Source organism: Aethalodelphis obliquidens, unplaced genomic scaffold (assembly GCF_003676395.1).
Source record: "Aethalodelphis obliquidens isolate GAN/ISIS:26980383/991018 unplaced genomic scaffold, ASM367639v1 scaffold101, whole genome shotgun sequence".
NCBI lineage: Eukaryota > Metazoa > Chordata > Mammalia > Artiodactyla > Delphinidae > Aethalodelphis > Aethalodelphis obliquidens.
The window spans coordinates 1586216-1606874 of record NW_020838045.1 but is presented as its reverse complement, the minus strand read 5'-3'; positions in this window follow the sequence as shown (position 1 = coordinate 1606874).

Below are 20659 nucleotides of genomic sequence, written 5' to 3'. Positions count from 1 at the left end.
TATACTAGGTTAATGAATGATAAAATAGCATTGTAAAAGCTAGATTAATATTTTTTTAATTAACATTTTATGGAATGCTATTCAAAATCCAAGTAGAGTTTTGGAGAATGTGACAGATTGATTCTGTTCTTTTGTGGAAGTGTAATGAAAAATCAAAGCAATTTTGAGAAAAGAATGGTAAAGAGGTGAGATTTACCTTTCCAGAAATTAAATCATATTACACAGCTATATTAAACAGTCACAAAGAATTACTGGATTACTGGAACAAACTGCACTTGGTTATAATATATTCTTCTTCGTACACACTCATTTATTCGACATATTACTATTTTCTTCAGAATTTTAGCATTTGTATTCTATATTTTTGGCACCATTTTAAAAGATTTTGCCATCAAAGTTATAGAGTTGTAATAAATTGAATTTGAGATTTTTTTCCCTAAAAATTGGAAAATTTAAAAAAATACTGAAGTGAGCTTTCCTTCAGAAGTTTAGAACCCAGGTGTAAAATTAACTTGTCTTGATGTCCTTTTTAATGATAGATTTTAAATTATATTTTTATTAATGTTGACAGTAATAAGTCTAAGTGTTTGACTTTATATTTTGTTAGCTTTATATGTAGTTCTATGGCACCAAATTTGGTGCCATAGAACTACATGTGTTATAAAATTATCGTTATTTTAATCACTCATCTATGTTTGTTATGTCACCACTCCTATTCTTAAATTTACATTTTCTATGTTCTCCTTATTCAGACTTGTAAGACAAAGAAAATCTTTGTAAAGATTTTGCGTTTTTGAATTCTTTTTCCTTAACTTTTTTTTAAACATCTTTATTGGCGTATAATTGCTTTACAATGTTGTGTTAGTTTCTGCTGTATAACAAAGTGAATCAGCACATATATACAATGGAATATTACTCAGCCATAGAAAGAAGTGAAACCGAGTTATTTGTAATGAGGTGGATGGACCTAGAGTCTGTCATACAGAGTGAAGTAAGTCAGAAAGAGAAATACAAGTTTATCCTTAATTTTTGTTTTTTATTTATTTATTTTTAATTAATTTAAGCTCTTAACTATATTTTATCTATATTAATTTCCTTTTTCTGGTTCCTTGTGTTTCCTTTCTGTTGGTTTTTTCTTTTAATTTAACATCTTTATTGGAGTATAATTGCTTTACATTGTGTTAGTTTCTGCTGTATAACAAAGTGAATCAGCTATACGTATACATATATCCCCATATCCCCTCCTTCTTGCGTCTCTCTCTCATCCTACCTATCCCACCCCTCTAGGTGGTCACTAGACACCGAGCTGATCTCCCTGCGCTATGCAGCTGCTTCCCACTAGCTATCTATTTTACATTTGGTAGTGTATATATGTCAATGCTACTCTCTCACTTCGACCCAGCTTACCTTTCCCCCTCCCCGTGTCCTCAAGTCCATTCTCTACGTCTGAGTCTTTATTCCTGTACTGCCCCTACATTCATTAGAACCTTTTTTATTTTTTAGATTCCATATATATGTATGGAATTTGTTTTTCTTCCTTTCTGTTTCTTAATTTCTTTCCGTGAGTATTAATAGTCCTTTAAAAATTATTGTTCAGTAATAATGGAATATTATTGAAATTTAATAATAATGAAAGCATTTAAGCATATTAAGGATATATATTATGTATACATATATTTACATATATATACATATACACATAGAGAAAGAGAGTACAACTTTAGATGACTCCCATTTATTTTTATATGGAGTGTTTTTCTTTTCTTTGCCTTTTAGATAGCTTTTTAATTCTTTTTGGCTTTCCGTTTTTTCTTAAATTCCAAGTATTTATTTTGGTCACCTTCTGATTTGTTTCTAATTTTACTGGATCATCAACAGTGAATATTTATACTATGAGGCTTTCAATGTTAAGTGTCATAGATTTTGATAGGATGTATTCATTTATTCATTAAACAAATGCTATGAAGAAATGAGCCTTAAGGGAAGACTCAGTTGTGGTAAGATTGGGGAGGGGAGACCCAGGTGGATGCAGAGGGCATTTCATTTAGAGGGATTAATATGAACGAAGGTGTAAAGTATGAAGGAACACCATAAGTTCAGGACCCAGAGGCAGAGAGGAATTTTTGGAGCACAAAGTGAGTGAGGAGAAGAGTTAGGCAAGACGAGACTACCTAGAAAATGATGACCTTTTGAAAGTAACCTCCCCAAATTTTTCATTCTCTTAGAGCCAAAAGCACATCGTGAGCAGGATCTGGAAGACATGCTAAGGTACTTGGAGCAGAGGCCCCAAAGACCTCTCCTTCTCCAGCATAGGGGGCTGCTTTCCTTTCCTAGGGCTGGCTTAACAAAGAACCACACACTGGGGTGGCTTAGAACAGCATTAATTTATTTTCTCACAGTTCTAGAGACCAGAAGTCTGAAATCAAGATGTTGACAGGGCCATGCGGCCTCTGAAACCTGTAGGGGAGAATCCTTCCTCGCCTCTCCCTACCTCCTGGGGGTTGCTGGCAGCCCTTGGCATTCCTTGGCTTGTACCTGCATAACTCCAATCTCTGCCTGTGCTGTCACATGGGATTTTCCCTATTGCTCACTTGTCTTCACATGACATTTTCTTATAAGGACACCAGTTATATTGGATTAGGGACCTACTCTACTCTAGTATCATCTTAGCTAATTATATCTTCAATGACCCTATTATCAAATAAAGTCACATTCTGAGGTATTGGGAGTGATGACTTCAACATCTCTTTTTGTGAAAGACATGATTCAACCCATAACAAAGGCACAGTTCGAGTTTTTAACCACTGCAAGCAAATACACTGATTTTCTTCGAGATATTATTGTGTCTATGGGCCATTAACTCAATTTTGACAAATATCTGTTAACACCTAGCCCATTATGTATCTACAAGCAGACCAACCCAGCCTTTATTTTTGCCATGTTCTTCTAGAAATCCTCTTCTTGGCTCCTAAGAAAAAAATGCTGTGCTATTGTGTGTTAGATATGCACCACCCTCATGCTTGGATTTTGAGAACAGAACTTCAGGGTTGGGAAAAAAAAAAGTATTAGTTGTTAAACTCAGCATCCTATCTGGTGCTTGATTGTCCACCACAGCAGTTGTGTTCTGAACTTTTTGATTGTACAGATTTTTGTTCTTAATATCAAAGTTGTTCATGGCTTCCCAACTGATATAGTGGTGATTTTAGGATTCAGTTATTGAAGAAATAACTCAAGGCCATTGAAGAGTTCATAGTCTAAATGTTGGGAAACACTATTTTAGCATAACCTCCAAAATTATCTGAATAGCTTTGTCCCTCTCAAAATTCTTCTCCTTGGTAGGAGATGCATACAAAAGTATTCAAAAGTAGGGTGGCTGAAATTCAGTGTCACAAAGATTCCTACTTTTTCTGGACTTTTCCAAAAACAGCTCTTTCTGGACTCTTCCAGCTATTTAGTTTATTTTCATTCCCTCCTCCCACTCAAGCTTTTTCTCCTATATTGTTTGTTTCCTCCTTCCTGCACTTATACTTGTTCCTACTATGTATCTGGTAACTGACTTTTCTAATTAGGTCAAAGAAGTGACTCTTGTAAAAACCTCTCCAATAGATATTAGCATGGCCTGGAATGTTCCATTCTATTTTCTTTCCTGGATCAGAACTTAGTATCTAAATCAAGAACAAGTGGACCTTCCTACATGCTGTCCATACAATGCATGGAAACTTTGCTATTCTAGTATCACATCTTTTGGATTGGTTCCCTGGATTTTCAAATTAACTAATTTGAGAAATGTACCTTTGTTAAAGTGGTAAATCATCTTCTTGATTCCAAAGGGCAATATGTGGATATAGCCAAGTTCTTCTATAGATGGTGCTCAATTAAATGATCAGTAATTCATGCTTCAGACGAGGTAAAATGGGTGATATCTTTGGAGGCAGAATGTATCTTTTGGCATTTTTCCATTAAGTCTGCTCACATGTAAAGCCTGCTAGGGATTGACTTCTGCTATTTTAACATTGACATTCAACTATACATTTACTAAATAATCTACTATGGACCAAGTGAAGGGAGGTGGGCGAGGAACTTGTTAGTTAACTTATTAGAGTTGACCTTTGAACAACATGGGGGTTTGGGGTGTAGAAGTTTATAGTTGGCTCTCCATATCCACAGTTCCACATTTGCAGATTCAACCATACGTATTTAGTGAAAAAAATCCGTGTATAAGTAGACCCCTACAATTCAAACCTGTGTTGTTCAAGTATCAACTGTATTTAGAATCAGGTGAATGATATATTCCCTTCCAAATATTTTATATATAATTGTAAGATTTTTAATTATTATTTTAAAAAGCTATTTTTCTTCTCAAAACAGTTTAAAAAGGTAACCCACTCATAAAGTTATTCTAATATATGAGTTCTTCCAAAATAATGTGTAATTGTTATTGTTGGACAATTAATATCCCAAACTGCATGAACTAGTCTCTTCCCAATTGTCATCAATCTATTGCAGTAAAGTCTGGTGTCTTAAAAGCTTTTAAAAACAACTTTAAGAGAATCATTTCATATGCGTACAAAATGGGTAATTCATCTTTCACGGATCATTAGAAATAGAGAACTAATGGTAAGGTAAGACTGTATGGTTTTTAGTGAGATGACAAGTCCTTGAAATGAAATTAAATCTGCAATATGATTCAAACTCTTTTTGCACTTTCCTCTTGGCAGAAATTACCGTAGCACTGGGAATCCAAGAAAACAATATGGGAACACAAAACCTATGCATCAACCTACCTTTAGGATTTTCTTAGGCAGCTATTGTGATTCAAATAAATGAGCAATTGAGACTACTTCTCTATTCAACCTTATTTCACAAAGAGTGAACTGAGGAGAGCAGAGATTCATTAGTCTCAATGCTGAGGTGTGGTGACAATTTATAAGCCTAGGTTCGAAATAATAGCACCCCAACAAAGAATTTTTTATTCTTTCATTTCACTTTTTCAAGTTCAATAAAAATATAGAATGATGTTTTGGAATGAACCTATGGGATTTTTACAAGGTAATAAAAGGAACATTTGTTTTTGAAATTCCCATATGATTTTTCAGAATCCACTCAAACTAAGCAGTGAGAATATGATGAAGAATAGGGTGTCTCTTGAAAACTCATTTGTGAAATGCACACCCCCTTCAGCGTGACTGATTCTCTATTCATTTGAGAGGCTTTGAACTTGGCTTATACTGTTCATCTCCTTTTCTAAGCAGATAAAATATGGTTTCTGTGGGTGAAGTAGTAGTAAGCAAGATAAAGTTACATTATTTTAAAAAAATGACTTATAAAGAAATTTAAATATTATATTTGTCTTGATATTGTAAAGAAGAAAAGCTATAGGTCATTCTCTTCCAATGAAATTACTGTGGATTGGATGAACATATTTGTATCCAAAATGAATTGATTTCACAACTTTTAGATGAAAATATTACTTTACAGTACTTTCCTTTGACTGCCAAAAATTGAATTTATTTCAATATGGTGCCTTTTAAATAACATACAATTAGTTTTACCATGATTGTGGAAAATGTATAACAAGTTCTTGAAAAACTGACTTTTTTCCCCTATGGAGGTAATATGTCATATTCCACTTCTGAGTTATCGAAAGTCTTCTCAGAAACAGGTATGCAGTGCGGTTTATACTCAACAAACTAGCTCTTGATCTTTAGAATGTCTGTATTCACTGATATTTACTGATTTTATTCCTTCATGTTCCTCTCTTAAAAAGAACATGAATTAAAAATATGCTCTATTTATACCAATCACCATGCATTTAATAAATATTTACTGAGTACGTACTCTGTGCTAGGTTCTTACCTATGTTATGTCTAGTCAGTGTTGGTTCTTTTCTGTGTTCTATGTAATCAGATAAGATTCCTGCCTTCATGTAACTTAAGCTCTAGCAGGGCCTGGGTTTTAGTGGTAGGTGTGGTTTGGGAAGATAGAAAAGAAAAATTAATAAACATAAAATTACTTAAAGTATTAATTAAGAAAAAGGAGGTGAAAGGTTTTTTGAAGTCAAAAAACAGGGGGATAGACTAGATACCTATAGACTAGGTATCCTACTTTATACAAGATAGTCAGAGAATTATAATAGTTAACATCTATTGAATATCTATTATGTACCAAGTACTTCTCTGTTGACCTTCACATGGATGAGGCTACTTTACAAGCTTATGATATAGGTACTGTTATCATCTTAATTTTAGATATGCAGATACTGAGACACATTGGTTACCTCACTTTTTGAAGATCACACTATTAAGAAATTATGAAGATGGGATTTTAGCCTACGTAGTTTGACACAGAAACAGTGTTATTAATCATTATGCTGTTTTTGAGGAAATGACATGCTGCCTCACTGTAGACAGATGAGGTACAAAGTATAGGAAGGGGCAAATTAGAGACAGAGGGAACACCAAGTGCAAAGACCTTAAGGCAAGAAAAATCATGAAATGTTTGCAGAACAGGAGGTCGTAGGGTTGGATTGTAGTGAGTAACTAAAAATGGCATGTAAAAATTGCTTTGAGAATCACCTTGGTGTAGATCAGATAGGGCCTTGTAAACCATAGTAAAAGGTTTGAATTTTATTGTCAGTACAATGCAAAGCAATTAGAGGACATTAAAACAAAGGAGATACATGATTTGATTGACATTAGTAAAGTCTACTTACTGTATGGAGGATGGAGAGGAGTGGGATATGGGAGCAAGGACAGTTGAAAGGCTATGGTGGTAGTCAAGGAATGAAGTCAAGGCACCCTGAACTAGGGAAGTGGTAGTGGAAATGGAAAGAAAAGAATACACTCAAGATATCTTTTGGATAGGAGGTCAGTGATAATTGATCTATTGGCTATGTAGGATTTGTAAGACATCAAATTCCATTTTGAATATGTTCCTTTTGAGATGCTTGATGTCTAAGTGGAGATATCAAATAGGTACACGGAGTCTAAAGCTCAGGGAAAAGGTCTGAGCTGTTGGTATCTATTTGGAATCATCAACATATAATTGGTGCTTAAAGCTATGGGCCTCAATATTTTCTAGGGCAGAGTTCCTCAATCCTGGTTGTACTTTTGACTCATCTAGGAAGATTTTTAAAAATAAAGATTCCATGCCTTGTTTCAAGCCAATTAAATTAGAATCTTTTAGGAGATAGTCCTTGGACCATATTTTTAAAAATCTCTCTAAGTTATTTGAAAGAGCATCCAGGCTTGAGAACTACTGCTCTAGGACTGTGCTCTGGACCACTCCATTATGTGGAGTTAGAGAAGGGGTGAGAACAGAAAAGGGGTGAGAAGCAAACAATCAATAATATAAGGCTAAGAGTTTGGATTCCAGAGAAGAAAGTGTTTTAAGGATAGACCTACTTCAAAAAGGTCAGCAGAGTTAAGAGATACGGAGAGGTTGAGTAAGATGAGAACCTTTGGATAAGGCAATATGGAAGCTGTTAGAAGCCTTGACAAATGTAGTTTTGATGAACTGGTGGGAGGGGTGGTGAGAAAGTGGAGGCATCCAAAATCACAGTGTATTTGAAGAGTTTTTACATGAAGAAAAGCTGAGGAAATGGGTGTTGGTTGAAGGAGGATATAAGAGAGGGAATTCTTTCATTTTATAAGCAGGGAGTTGTGGAAGTGTTTTACATGTTGATGTGATTGACCTCGGAGGAATTGACCTTGAGAAGGCAGAAGAGATGCCACTCAGTGCTCAAGTGGAAGTGATGGCTTTGGATGGGAGCAGAGGTACTGTTGCCTTATAAAAAGAGTGAAGACACTGAGATGTTGATCAATTTGGAGGATGAAAAAGATAACTGTCTAATTGCTTCTCATTTACTCATGAACTAGGAGGCAACCTCAGCAGCTGAGAATGTGGTGGGCGGTGAGAGTGGGAGATTTGAAGAGAAAGAGGAAGCTGTAAACTGGCCATTTTGGAAAGTGGAAAATAAACTCCCTAGGAAAATATATTAGGCTTCAGTATAGTAGACTTTCTTGGATTGCTGTTATAAATTTAAAGTGGGAATGGTCAGCAAAGTTGTGTGGATTTTATTTTTCCCAGAAATTTTAAGTTGCTTGGATGAAAATAGTTGAAGGTTTGAGATCAATCTGCCAAGTGAGAGTAATTAAAAGAGTGAGAGAGTCCAAGGGAGTTGGTAGCATTTTTTAAGGAAGCGATTGTAATAATGAACCATAGGAACCTTGCTGGGCAAGGAGAAATGCTTGGAATGGACTTGCCTTTCCTTTTATTCTTTTTGAAGTAATAATTTTATTTTGTCCTGGTCACAGTACAGAGAACGTCATATTAAGATTTAGAACAAAATACTTTCTCATTTCTTGGAATGGGTTTGAGTAGGCAGAAGCCAGCACTAGGTCGTGTCCATGATTCATAGGAATAGGAGATCGATTATCCCCTCTGGGAAGAGCTGATGACTCAAGCTCTAGGGAAGTCTAGGGAAGAATATACCTGGAGGTGGCTGATCCAGTAGTGAATTCCAGAAGTGCCCCAGTATGTCATGATTACATGATATGTAATTTTTTTCATTTTTCTGAGCTCTCTTTCTGCTGTAGGGGAGAAAAAAATGTATTTCTCCTTTACTCGTCTTAGGATTGTTGGCTGGAACCCTGAGAATTAGACTGAAAATAGATTAACGGAAGAAAAACAAACAAGTTTTTTAATTCATGCATTACACGTACACATGACAATACTCAGTGATGAGTAACTCAAAGGGATGGTTAGCACTTGAGCTTCTTTAGCATCTTATCAAAGAAAAATAATTTTGTAGAGAAGTGACAGGACAAAAGAAAAGGACTTTGAGCTTCTAAGGGTGGCAAATTGTTGGAAGGTAAATATATGGGAAAACTAATGGTAGATAAGGGCTAGTTTTAGCAAAGTTTGTTATGTATATTCCTCTGGTGCTATCTCTGGGCCGACAAAGGTCTAGAGTTGTCTCTGGTCATTAACTTCTGTACTTCCTGATAGAGCAGGGAGGAAGGACATCTTTACAAATTTATGTCCTGCTTTTAGGCAAATAGGTGGAGGTCAGACAGCTTTTCTTATATCTGCTTTTTCTCAACTGTCTTTGTCTCAAAATAATCAATATGCTAAAGTGGCATACTTTGGGGAGGTATATTCTGCTACCCTTCATTGCCAAGTTTCTATAAAATGTAGTCCTTGCCAATAATAAATTCAAGAGATATATTGGTGCTTACCGATAGGAAAGAAAAAAGGGCCCCAAATGACCTAAGATATACTGAGATATGAACTTCTACGGCAGTGGAGTAAGTTTGAGCTTATTGATTATTGAAATTCTGTCATTTCTGCAGAGAAACCAAACTAATTTTTACTTTAAAATTTGATAAGTATCACTTTTACTCTAACATATATCATGGTCTTAGATATTTTCATCTTTGAAATCATTACAGTGCTTCCTTTTATGTGTTGTGCTGTAAATACTATATCAATATTTTACATAAGTTTATCACTTGGGTGAGGAAATGGCAAGGTCTCACCGTTAAACCTCTAATACTGCTGTTTCTTCCCCAGCCAATGAGATATTGAGCTCATTTCTCTCCTGTATGTCTAGGAGCTTTCCTCTTCAGAATCAATGAAAGTATGATAACTGAATAAATGGATGAATATGAGAAACCAGTCCTATCAGGGTTTATGGCCCTATAAGAGTTTCACTGCACAGTGAACAAGTAAGAATTATAAGCCAAAACACTGGTAGTCTATAATAATGATATCTGGATTGGGTTTCATAGCAGCAGTGTAGAACTTGAACAAGTGAGAATTGATTTTTTTTCAGGCACAAGTGATAACCATGAAGCAATTATACCACAAAAAGCATGAATTGATAGTAGCAACTATATTTAGCCCATTAAAATGCATCTCCCATTCTTCTCATTTGATCCTTGCAATAACTGTGGGATTAAGTTGAGCATGTATCATTATCTTTAGTGAGACTGAGGCCCAAAGATAGGTAGATTGGGCAGAATCTAACCCGCCAGAGTATACGAAATAAAAGGAAGAGAAGTCAAGTAACAATGGTGGAGATTCGCCTGAGCACGACACTGACATTTCTGAGGTTGATCTGTTCCAGCTGCAATTTATAGTATGTAATTTATATTATCTGGGATTCAATTTATAGTGTTATAAACAACACCAGACCAGGGTTCAATAAGGCCCAGTTAGCAGAAACTGTCAGCTGACATTTCAGGAATGTAACAGTGAATGAGAAAAAGACCTGTGCCTATGTCACCTACATGGTGTAAAGTTACAGGAGCAGCCTGGACGACAAATTGGAGGGCAGCAAGCAGTTTAAGTGAGGGCAAAGCACATTTTAAGGGACTGAAGAATAATGCTTAATCCACAGGTGACATCTGTTACAGTTAAGCCCATAAAGACTGTTAAAAAATTTCCCAGTTGGTTGGAGAACTAAGACTTCAACCCAGTGATTTGTTTAACAATCTGTATACCTTCCTCTATGCTACTGACATTGTTGAGCTTTCCCTGAGCCCTCTGCTCCTGGAAAACAGTGACAAGTAATTCCTCTCTTTTGTGTTCTGGGAAAGAGCTTACAACACAGAATCACCCTTCTCCAAAAGACTTAGGGAAGACTCCCAGATGCCCCCCTTGTTTACCTATGGCAAGACCACCTACAGACCCTCCAATTTCCTGTTCTTTATCTCATAAGTGATTAGCTGAACTGCTTGTCCCCACTGACGAATGGACAAATGCTTACTAACTTGACATGACCAAAGTTTAGTTAGGCTTCTCTCCTCCCAGGCCCCTGAACTTTAGCCCACCTTTGAGCTTAAGCAAGCATTGAATGCATAACCCACTCTGCTTAATGGTCCCTCCCAGGGAAGCAGCTGACCTCAAGAAAAACATTTCCTGCTTAACTGCCCTGTCAGGTGGAATACCTGCTTATCCCATGTTCCCACACCCAGTTCTTTCTAGACTTGTTTCTTCCTCCCTGTAAAAGAAAAGCCATGTGCCTGACATTTGAGATATTTACAGATCACTTGGTGAGTATTTTCCCTATTGCAATAGTTCCCTTCCTCTTACTGCAAGTCTTTTTTTTTTTTCACATAAAATCTCTCCTTACCTAAGTCCACATTTGTTTCTTATTTGACACTGCACTGGCTCTCTGTTTTTAAGTCAATGACTTCTTATAAATAACAACATTTATGATCACACCCCTCCTTCCCCTACATCCACATTTTGTACCACTCCTGGAAGAGAGGAATATAGCAAAAGAAGGAATCAGGGTAGACATGAAGAAGGATACTCTATGCATCAGCAGAGGACAGGACCCAGATGTATCAAATAAACTTTTTTCTCTCAGAAAACCTAGTAGATATTTTAGAACTATGTTAGGGCCAAGTTCATATATCAATATTGGGCACTATGGAGTTATCTTGGCTCTATTTCTCTCAGACACTGACATCTTAAGTTAGCCTTTAATTTGCTTTTAGCCTAAATGTTAACCTACCCTAATATTACTTAAGTAAACTTGAATCCCTTGATGCAAGTTTATTGTTTTTTAAATGTGCTCTGTTTTTCTCTTAATGTGACATCTAGAAAACTCAAGATTTGACATTATTTGGTTAAATGAAATACTATTTGGGAGACCTGACAATGAATTGAGGATTAAGTTCCATCCTAAAGAAATATCACTCCTTAGCATTTTTCTATACAAGCAATATGACGCATGCAGAGCTGGCTTGTAAGAACGTAGAACAACTTGTGATAAGATCTGAGTCATGAGAAAAAATTATCCAAGCTCTCCGGAGTTTAAAACCTTGTTAATAATTCTTTTAAGTTCTGAAAATTGTGTTAATAGATTTAAATTTTAATATGACTTCATATTTCTGTCCAGATCTAGCCTTGGATGCAGTCATTTGGCCAAAGTTCTGTGAAATAACTTGTATCAAAAACTCCCAGGATTTTATAAAATATTTTTCCAGGCCACTGCATTGAGTGGAGAACTGTCATTGTAAAGGATATATTTAAAAGGAATTTTTCTCAAATATTGAAAAGTAGGAGTAATAATTTTCCTTTGCAAATTTTAAAGTTATAATTTATTCATAAAAGTCACTATTTTTAAAAAAGTCACTATTTTGTTGATGCTTTACATGTTGCTATGTAATATCATATATATCAAAAAAATATTTTCCTTAAAATTTCGGATTGGTGGCAGTATTTTTTCAATTGTGATAAAATACACATAACAAATTTTACCATCATGTTTAACTGTACAATTCAGTAGTGTTAAGTATATTCACTTTGTTATGCAACCAATCTCAAGAACATTTTCATCTTGCTAAACTGAAACTCTTTCGTTAAACAACTCCTCATTTCCCCCCTCTCTCCTAGACCCTGACAACCACCATGCTACTTTCTGTGTCTGTGAGTTTGACCACAGGCCTATCTCAGAGATATTGTGGGTTTGGCTCCAGACCACTGCAGTAAAGTGAATATTGCAATAAAGCAAGTCACACAAATTTTTGGTTTCCCCGTGCCTATAAAAGTTATGTTTACACTATACCGTAGTCTATTGTGTTCAATAGCATTACATCTAAAACAATGTACATACCTTAATTAAAAATACTTTATTGCTAAAAATGAAAACCATCATCTGATGACGCAGGGTTGCCACAGACCTTCAATTTGTAAAAAATTGCAGTATTTTCGAAGCACAGTAAAATGAGGTATGCCTGTAATCTAGATAACTCATATAAGTGGAATCATGCTGTATTTGTCTTTTTGTGACTGACTTATTTCACTTAGCATAATGTCCTCAAGGTTAATCCATGTTGTAGCAAGTATCAGAATTTCCTTTCATTTTAAAACTGAATAACATTCCATTGTGGGTATATAGCGTGTTTTGTTTATCTGTTCATCTCTTAATGAACATTTGGGTTGCTTCTACTTCTTGGCTATTGTGAATAATGCTGCTATACAGATGGTAGTATTTTCAACCAGTGGTGGTACATCCCCCAAGGGCAACTGGAAATGTGTGGGAGGTTTTTGGATGTCACAATGACTTGGGTGCTACTAGCATTTTGTACCCAACTGGCAAGGATGCTAAATATCATGCAATATTCAGAACACAGATGATTCATATTAAAGAACTGTCCTGCTCAAAATGCCAGTAGCACCCCCATTGAGAAATTCTAAATAAGTCAGGTGGTTGTTAACATATTGGCTCAATTCTTCCCCAGAATCCAGTGAATTTTAAAGCCAGTATGCAGCTGGCCTTCACTTAATGTGCATGATAATGCCCTTACTTATATACTTGGATCTAAGCCTCTACTCCTTGTGGAGGAAAACTCTATAGCACAGAGCTTTAGGGCCAGGCTTGAGTGCATCTGTGTCTATATGATTTCTGTTATAATGGTAACATATAATGTGTGAGGAAAGGGTAAGCCATTAGAACACTTCTTGACTGGGTAAAAAAAACCTTGTCTTCTATCCCTATACATAAGCACTGAAGCATCAGAAATGCATGGGATCTGAAATAATATAAAAGCATTAAAGGAAACCATGGTACCTGGATATGGGAATGGGAAACAGCGTATCTGTGCTGTTTGTATGCCACTCTAGTTTGATGTTCTATTTAAAAATAATCATTTATCAGCAGAATTTTTTTTTCAACTAAGAACTTGTATGGCTTTTATGATAGTGATATCTTTAGCTGTCTTTATAATTAAATTTCGTATGTGTACACTCATAAACAAAATAGTTTAGTTTTACCTGTTTTTAGAACTATAAAAATGAAATCATGTTGAATATATTCTTTTATGTCATGCTTCTTTTTCTCAATATTATTTCTATAATATTAATCCTTTTTTTAAAGATTTGTTAAGGAATTTTCATAATCTCTGGAAACAGCTCTCCTTTGTATGATAGGTTTAATATGTAACATAGGGGATTAGAGCTCTGTATTGAATATACAATTCTTGCTTTTCACTCTAACTCCAATAAGTGGAGCATGATATATAAATCCAGTAAGAAAATTATCAACAGCAAATAGGATCAGGAAGTTACTGTAGAAAAAAAATTATGTTTCCATGCAAAACCGTACATACCTCTAGGTTACTGGATTCTAGCCTTGTTCCTTACCTTTGAGCCATTTTACAACCTTTTAGGTTGTAGATAACTGATATATGTGTAAATTTTATCCTCTCTGATAGAGATTTAAGTAACATCCCCATCCCCACCACACATATACCTCAGCCCTGGAAAAACTAGCTTTGCCTCAACTTGCAATTCAATTCCTCTACACCATGTACATTTGTGCTTTTTGACTTTTCTTTTGAGCTAGTTATACTCTTTGCCTGATTCTCTCATATGAGTCAGAAAATCTTTACCGTGTGGTCATTTTTGTATCCATACGAGAGTCGTGATTTTACCTTTTTCTGAACATTATCTTTTAACATTATCAAACAAACAAAAAGCATTAACTTTAACATTATGAGTAGGGCATAATTTTATAAAGCACTCTCACCTTTGACAAGACTCATCCTTGTTTAAGGACTACCACTTTAGGGAAAATCATACATTCCTAAGGAGCAGAGACTTAGCAACTGTTCAAATCTTGTGCTTTGTAGAGCTGTATCTTCCATTCAGTTAGAGTGAATGAATCACTGTTAACAACCACATTCTTGAATGGTTGAATGCTAACATACTTTTCTCACCAAAGCTACAATTTAACAAATTAGTGTAGATAAAATACTGCCCTATAACTTCCTGGTAAGATCCTCTTTCATCATCATAAGCCATAATCGGCTCACAATATCATTGACTAAGTTTAGTGGCATATTAGGAAAGGTATTCCATGACACATTTTAATAATCTTCATGTACAGACTTATGATATCTAACAGGGGAAAAAAACCCACACAGAACTTCAAAATTTCAATGTGACAAAAAAGAGATTGGAATTCTTAGTCCATTGACCTTAGAAAGACTCAGCATGTTGTCCTGAAGTCACTTCAGTGAAGGAAGGCTTTACAAAGTTGTTAATTAATCTAGGGCTGGCACCCTTTGGGAAGAATGCCAGAAAATTGGAACAAAAAAGAGGTGCAGCTTACCTCACAGTAGGAAAGAAGGGACCTTTTAATTGGATTAAATCACATCACCACAAAATTTATGGATCCTGGCCACTGTGCCAAAGAGGTGAGAAAATCTTAAATTAACTCATTAGGCTAGTTGGGAGGGGTAATACTCACCATTCACTCAGAAATTTCAAAGGCAAAGTTTACTAATGCAAAGGCATAAATAAAAGTAATGAAAAAGAAGAGTTCTGAGAGTTTTGTGACATACTCCAAGCTGTCCATTATGTCCTGAAAGCACACATTTAGGTTGGCTAGAATCTCTAAGAACATTCCCAGGGAAAATTTTCTCTTATAAGTAAGAAAATAAAATACCAGTCTACTGTATATTTTCTTCCTAAAAGACAAATTTTAATATGGATACAAAATATGTATTGTACATATGCATTAAAAAAAGAATATCCACACGAGTCTTATATTTAATTCATCATTTAAAATGTTGCAAAGATTTTTGACAGAAAATACTATGGAGTTTTATTATAAATCTTTATAATCATCTGAAACTTATAAAATATGTTTATATTTAAGATAATATAATATTGTAAATTCCTAGTTATCTATCTAGAGAACATCTTGGGAAACTTTAAAAATAATAAATTGTTATTAAACTGATTTTTCTGTGATCAAATGAATCACAAATTGAATTAATTAATTCATGTAGAGTCAGTTGGAAGACTCATAACTGAATAAAGTGGATTTTCATAAAGCTAATTACTGTTTGAGGAGTTGGAAAATAATTTAAGAGCTTTGGTTATGTGTATCCTTATTTCTTCAAGGACTGATAATTTATGTTTTGGATTTCCTTGACCTTCTACTTTCTTACTGTTTATCATCTTTCCTTATTCTCCCACATAAAGAAAATTTGTCAAATAAACTATTTTTAAGATAAAATTAATTCAACTAATTTTAATGATATACATATAGGTAGAAAAAATGCTCTCCAGTGTTTTTCTTTTCCTGGACTTAATGATGTCCTGAAATTAGGAACCAGAATAAGTTGCACATTTTGAAAAGACTGAGACCTCCTCTTAGGGCAGAATTTCATCTTAGGTGATCTGTAAAGTCCATGGAGTGGGCAAGAATGTTCTCTTCTTGGGTAGCAGGCAAATTATAAAGTATTAGCTGAAAAAAATACTTGCTGGTAGTTTAGCACAGTATTAGTATTGTTCAAGGAAGAAGAAACTATATATACATCTCTGACCTGCCAACTTATGTTTTAAGTTTCCATAGAATGATTTCCTACTATGAAACAATAACCTTGGTTTTTCTTTGCCATAAAACCAAAATAAGAGTTTTCTAGCATTATATCTATGTATATGAATTAAAGTATGGTTTCTATTAACAAGGAAATAACCAACCAGCCAATTTATGGAATTGAAAATCTGAGAATTGGTCAAAGTTCATCACAATTTGTAATTAAAGAAATAAGAAGAAACTGAAGAGATTAGCACATAGGTTAGCTAATCGTATGTATTAAACTTATACCATGTACATGACATGATATTAAGGGATTTGTAGTTTTACACTAGGTAGCACTTCCCAGTCTGATAGGGTAACATATGAACATTCAATGATAATTACAAATCAAATTATAAGTCAAAGTAATCTGTATTATATGATTTAATTTTTATAAGCTGCAGAGATTTAATATGACAATGCTGAACTTAACCCTGTGTTCCCCAAAAGCAGGAGTGGTTGAGAAATCTCCCCACCATTTTGTTTTCAGATGAACCTTTAAAGGACCACATTGCACTTGAATATCTGAGATAAGATTTACTTAAAGATTTACTTATCTTAATTAAATGAGGATCCACTCTTCCTCAATGACTCATATGAGACCCATCTCCATCCTTCTTGATGGCTCTCATAAGACCTACTGATGACTTCCTTGTTTACCTGCTTCCATAAATCCCAGGCTTCCTTCTTCCTCTTTGAGATGTGCCTCATGAATGAAAGTGTTACCTATTACAATAGCCTGAATAAAATAATCTCCTTAATCGTCCAATTCATTTTGTCTTTCAAAGTTTGGTACCAAGACTCAGATGGAATTGGACCCTGCCTTCAGATCCTCATTTACTCCACCCAAATATAAAGGCTTCTTAGAGCCCTTTGTAATCTGTTCTTGACTGACTGAGACACAAGGATGAGTCTGATTCCTATTTCTGTGCTCCATATTCTTGTCCATCCTAAGGATTTGATTTTGATTCTTTGTGATTACTGGTTTGATTTCTGGTGCCAGCTTCTTTTGGTTTCATGGTCTGACCATTTGTGATCTATGTAAATGAATTACTGGTTTATAGAGATCTTGTCTCTGTTGGGTGAAAGATGACATGAATCTGCTTTGTTAGTCTTTACTATTTGTCTGTTTTATTATGTTGAGGCCAAATCAATGAAGAATTTCATGTCCACCAGGAAGTGGATACCTAGACTGGTAAGGTTTATGTTTCTATGTTTACGCTTGACCTTTGCCTGAAATTTTAGATTTGAAGCTATGTGCTTTCTCTGTGTCTGTGTCTGTATATATGTTTGTGTGTCATTAATTCATATAATTTACCCCTCATTGTGTGAGTGTATAATATATTATACAATATATAATATATTCCTACCTGCAGATAGTATTAATAATAAATAAATAAATACATAAAACTGTAAAATCTCTTAAATTAAATGAGATCTATTCTGATTGGCTTATAAAGATTAAAAACACACATTTAAATATAATATTCTTAAAGTTCTCAGACTATAAGGTGATTTAACTTCCACAACTTCCAGCGTGCTTCATTTAAAAAGTATCCTTACGGAAATCAACTCAGAAATATATTAAGAATTCAAATTTACATAATTTAGGTAAATCTTTGGTAAATGAGACTAGTTTTACATTTTTGGTTTAATAAAAATTATATCTTCTCTGATTTAGCAGTGTAAAGTATAATATACATTGTTATACTACTTGGATATGAGCTTCCTAAAATTATACAAGTTTACTCAAATAAGCTAGCATTTCTTCTTTTTTTAAATTGAAGTATAGTTGATTTACAATATTGTGTTAGCTTCAGGTGTACAACAAAATGATTCAGATTTTTTCAGATCATATTCCATTATAGGTTATTACAAAATATTGATTATAATTCCCTGTGCTATACAGAAAATCCTTGTCGCTTATCTATTTTATGAAGCTAGCATTACTTCTATCAAATGTTTAAGATGATGAGAAAAGTAAATTGTGCTTAACCAAATCATATCATTATTTGACAAACTTTATTTCAGCAGCAATTATGTTTTGTATTATGTTAACTTGGACATAATTTCCAAGGTTTAGGTAATTTAAAATCTTGTACTGATACTAAAGTTAATTAATTAATGGATATTCATTAGATGTCTAGATCATTCCTAGGTAAAGTGAAATACTGAAAAGTTGATTAGTGAACATAATTTATATATGTCTATGCTACACAGAGATTATAGATATTTGGATCTACTAATGAACACATTCATCATTGCCACTTTGAGGAGATACAGTATAAGAGAAATTTACGGATATAGACAATTGTAGGAGATTTTTGGAAAATGAATTTTATCTGTTGTGGTCAAAGCTAGCCAAGATTTGATGGGTTTTTAAAATAATATATTCAAAAAGAGCTTTAGGGTCAAATATTATACTGATACAAAACTAGAATTTGTTTTTTCTTTCTGTTAAAATGATAAAATTTTCTTGGATCATTAGTCTGCTCTTAATAAGAGTTTGCAAAATATTATTCTTTTTTAATAGTTATTTTTTATGGTGGCATAGTTGACACATAACATTATATTAGTTTCAGGTGTACAACTTAATGATTTGATATTTGTATATATTGTGAAATGATCACCACAAGAAGTCTAGCTAACACCTGTCACCATATATAATTACAAAACCTTTATTTTTCTTGTAATGAAGACTTTTAAGACCTACTCTCTTAGCAACTTTCAAATATGCAGTACAGTATTAGCTATGGTCACCAGGCTGTACATTACATGCTCATAACTTAACTATTTTATAACTGGAAATTTGTACATTTTGACCCCCTTCACCCATTTCTCTGACCACCGAACCCTTGCTTCTGGCTATTTATCAGAGTCTTGCTACTGCTTTGTTTGATATCAGGCAACAATAGGATATAATTGGAAACATTGGTTATACAACCAAGGCCTTGCATGGAATGTCATATTCAAGAGTGATACTCATATAATAAACTATGACCAGACACTTTTGATGAACTAAAGTTGACTTTATGGAGCCAATACTTACAAAGCCCTCCTGGGAAAACTGGTCTCGTACCTGGCTTACAGGGTTTTTAGGTTTACAGGTGAAGAAGGAGGGTCACTTCCTGGAAGGCCCAGGAAACAGGATATTTTGGAGACCTCAAGAAGAGAGGAATTTGCCTAAACCTGTATTACTACAGGTGGATCCTTAGTGTGAGTTCTTGGTTTGGCTTTTCTGCCTCAAGGGGCTTTTAAAAGTGCAATCCAGGGCTTCCCTGGTAGCGCAGTGGTTGAGAGTCCGCCTGCCGGTGCAGGAGACACGGGTTTGTGCCCGGGTCCGGGAAGATCCCACATGCCGCGGAGCGGCTGGGCCCGTGAACCATGGCCGCTGAGCCTGCGCGTCCGGAGCCTGTACTCCGTAACGGGAGAGGCCACAACAGTGAGAGGCCCGCGTACAGCAAAAAAAAAAAAAAAAAGAAAAAAAAAAAAAATATATATATATATACAGCTTTTTGTCTGTCAATCATACCTCAATAAAGTGGTTAAAAAAAAGGAAAAGTCAAAACAGCACACATTTATATGGAGTGAAGTAATGTTGAGATTAATAGTAAACAGAGGCAAACTGTGGTTTTTATTTTGGGCTATGGGAGAGGACGTCAGTTAAATCTATATCAGCCAGGCCGGTTTAATAGACTGCAGAAATTTAATGTGACATTGTTTTACTTTATTTGAGCCTTGTGTCATCATCAGTTACCTACAGATTATAAAGAGGTGCAAAATAGCTCAAAGACAATGAACAGAGCTAAAATCTGATAACTCAGAAGAATGTACTATATAAGATGTATAGTTTTCCATTTAAATACAGTTTTTTTCCTACAGTAGACATGCATGCAACCTGTAAAAAAGAGATGATATTTTACTTTATTATTTCAGATCTCCTTTTTATAAAGAAATAAATTATAATAAATACAGTTAAATTGTTAAGCCCTTCTACTCCCATCCCCTTCCTACCCAAGAGTTACCACTACCCTGAAGTAATTATATATTCTCTCCAAATACCTTTTTGTACTTTTACTACTAATGTAAGTGCCTACAAAAATATAGCATTTGGGCTTCCCTGGTGGTGCAGTAGTTGAGAGTCCGCCTGCCGATGCAGGGGACACAGGTTCGTGCCCCAGTCCGGGAAGATCCCCCCTGAGCCATGGCTGCTGAGCCTGCGCGTCCGGAGCCTGTGCTCTGCAACGGGAGAGGCCACAACAGTGAGAGGCCCGC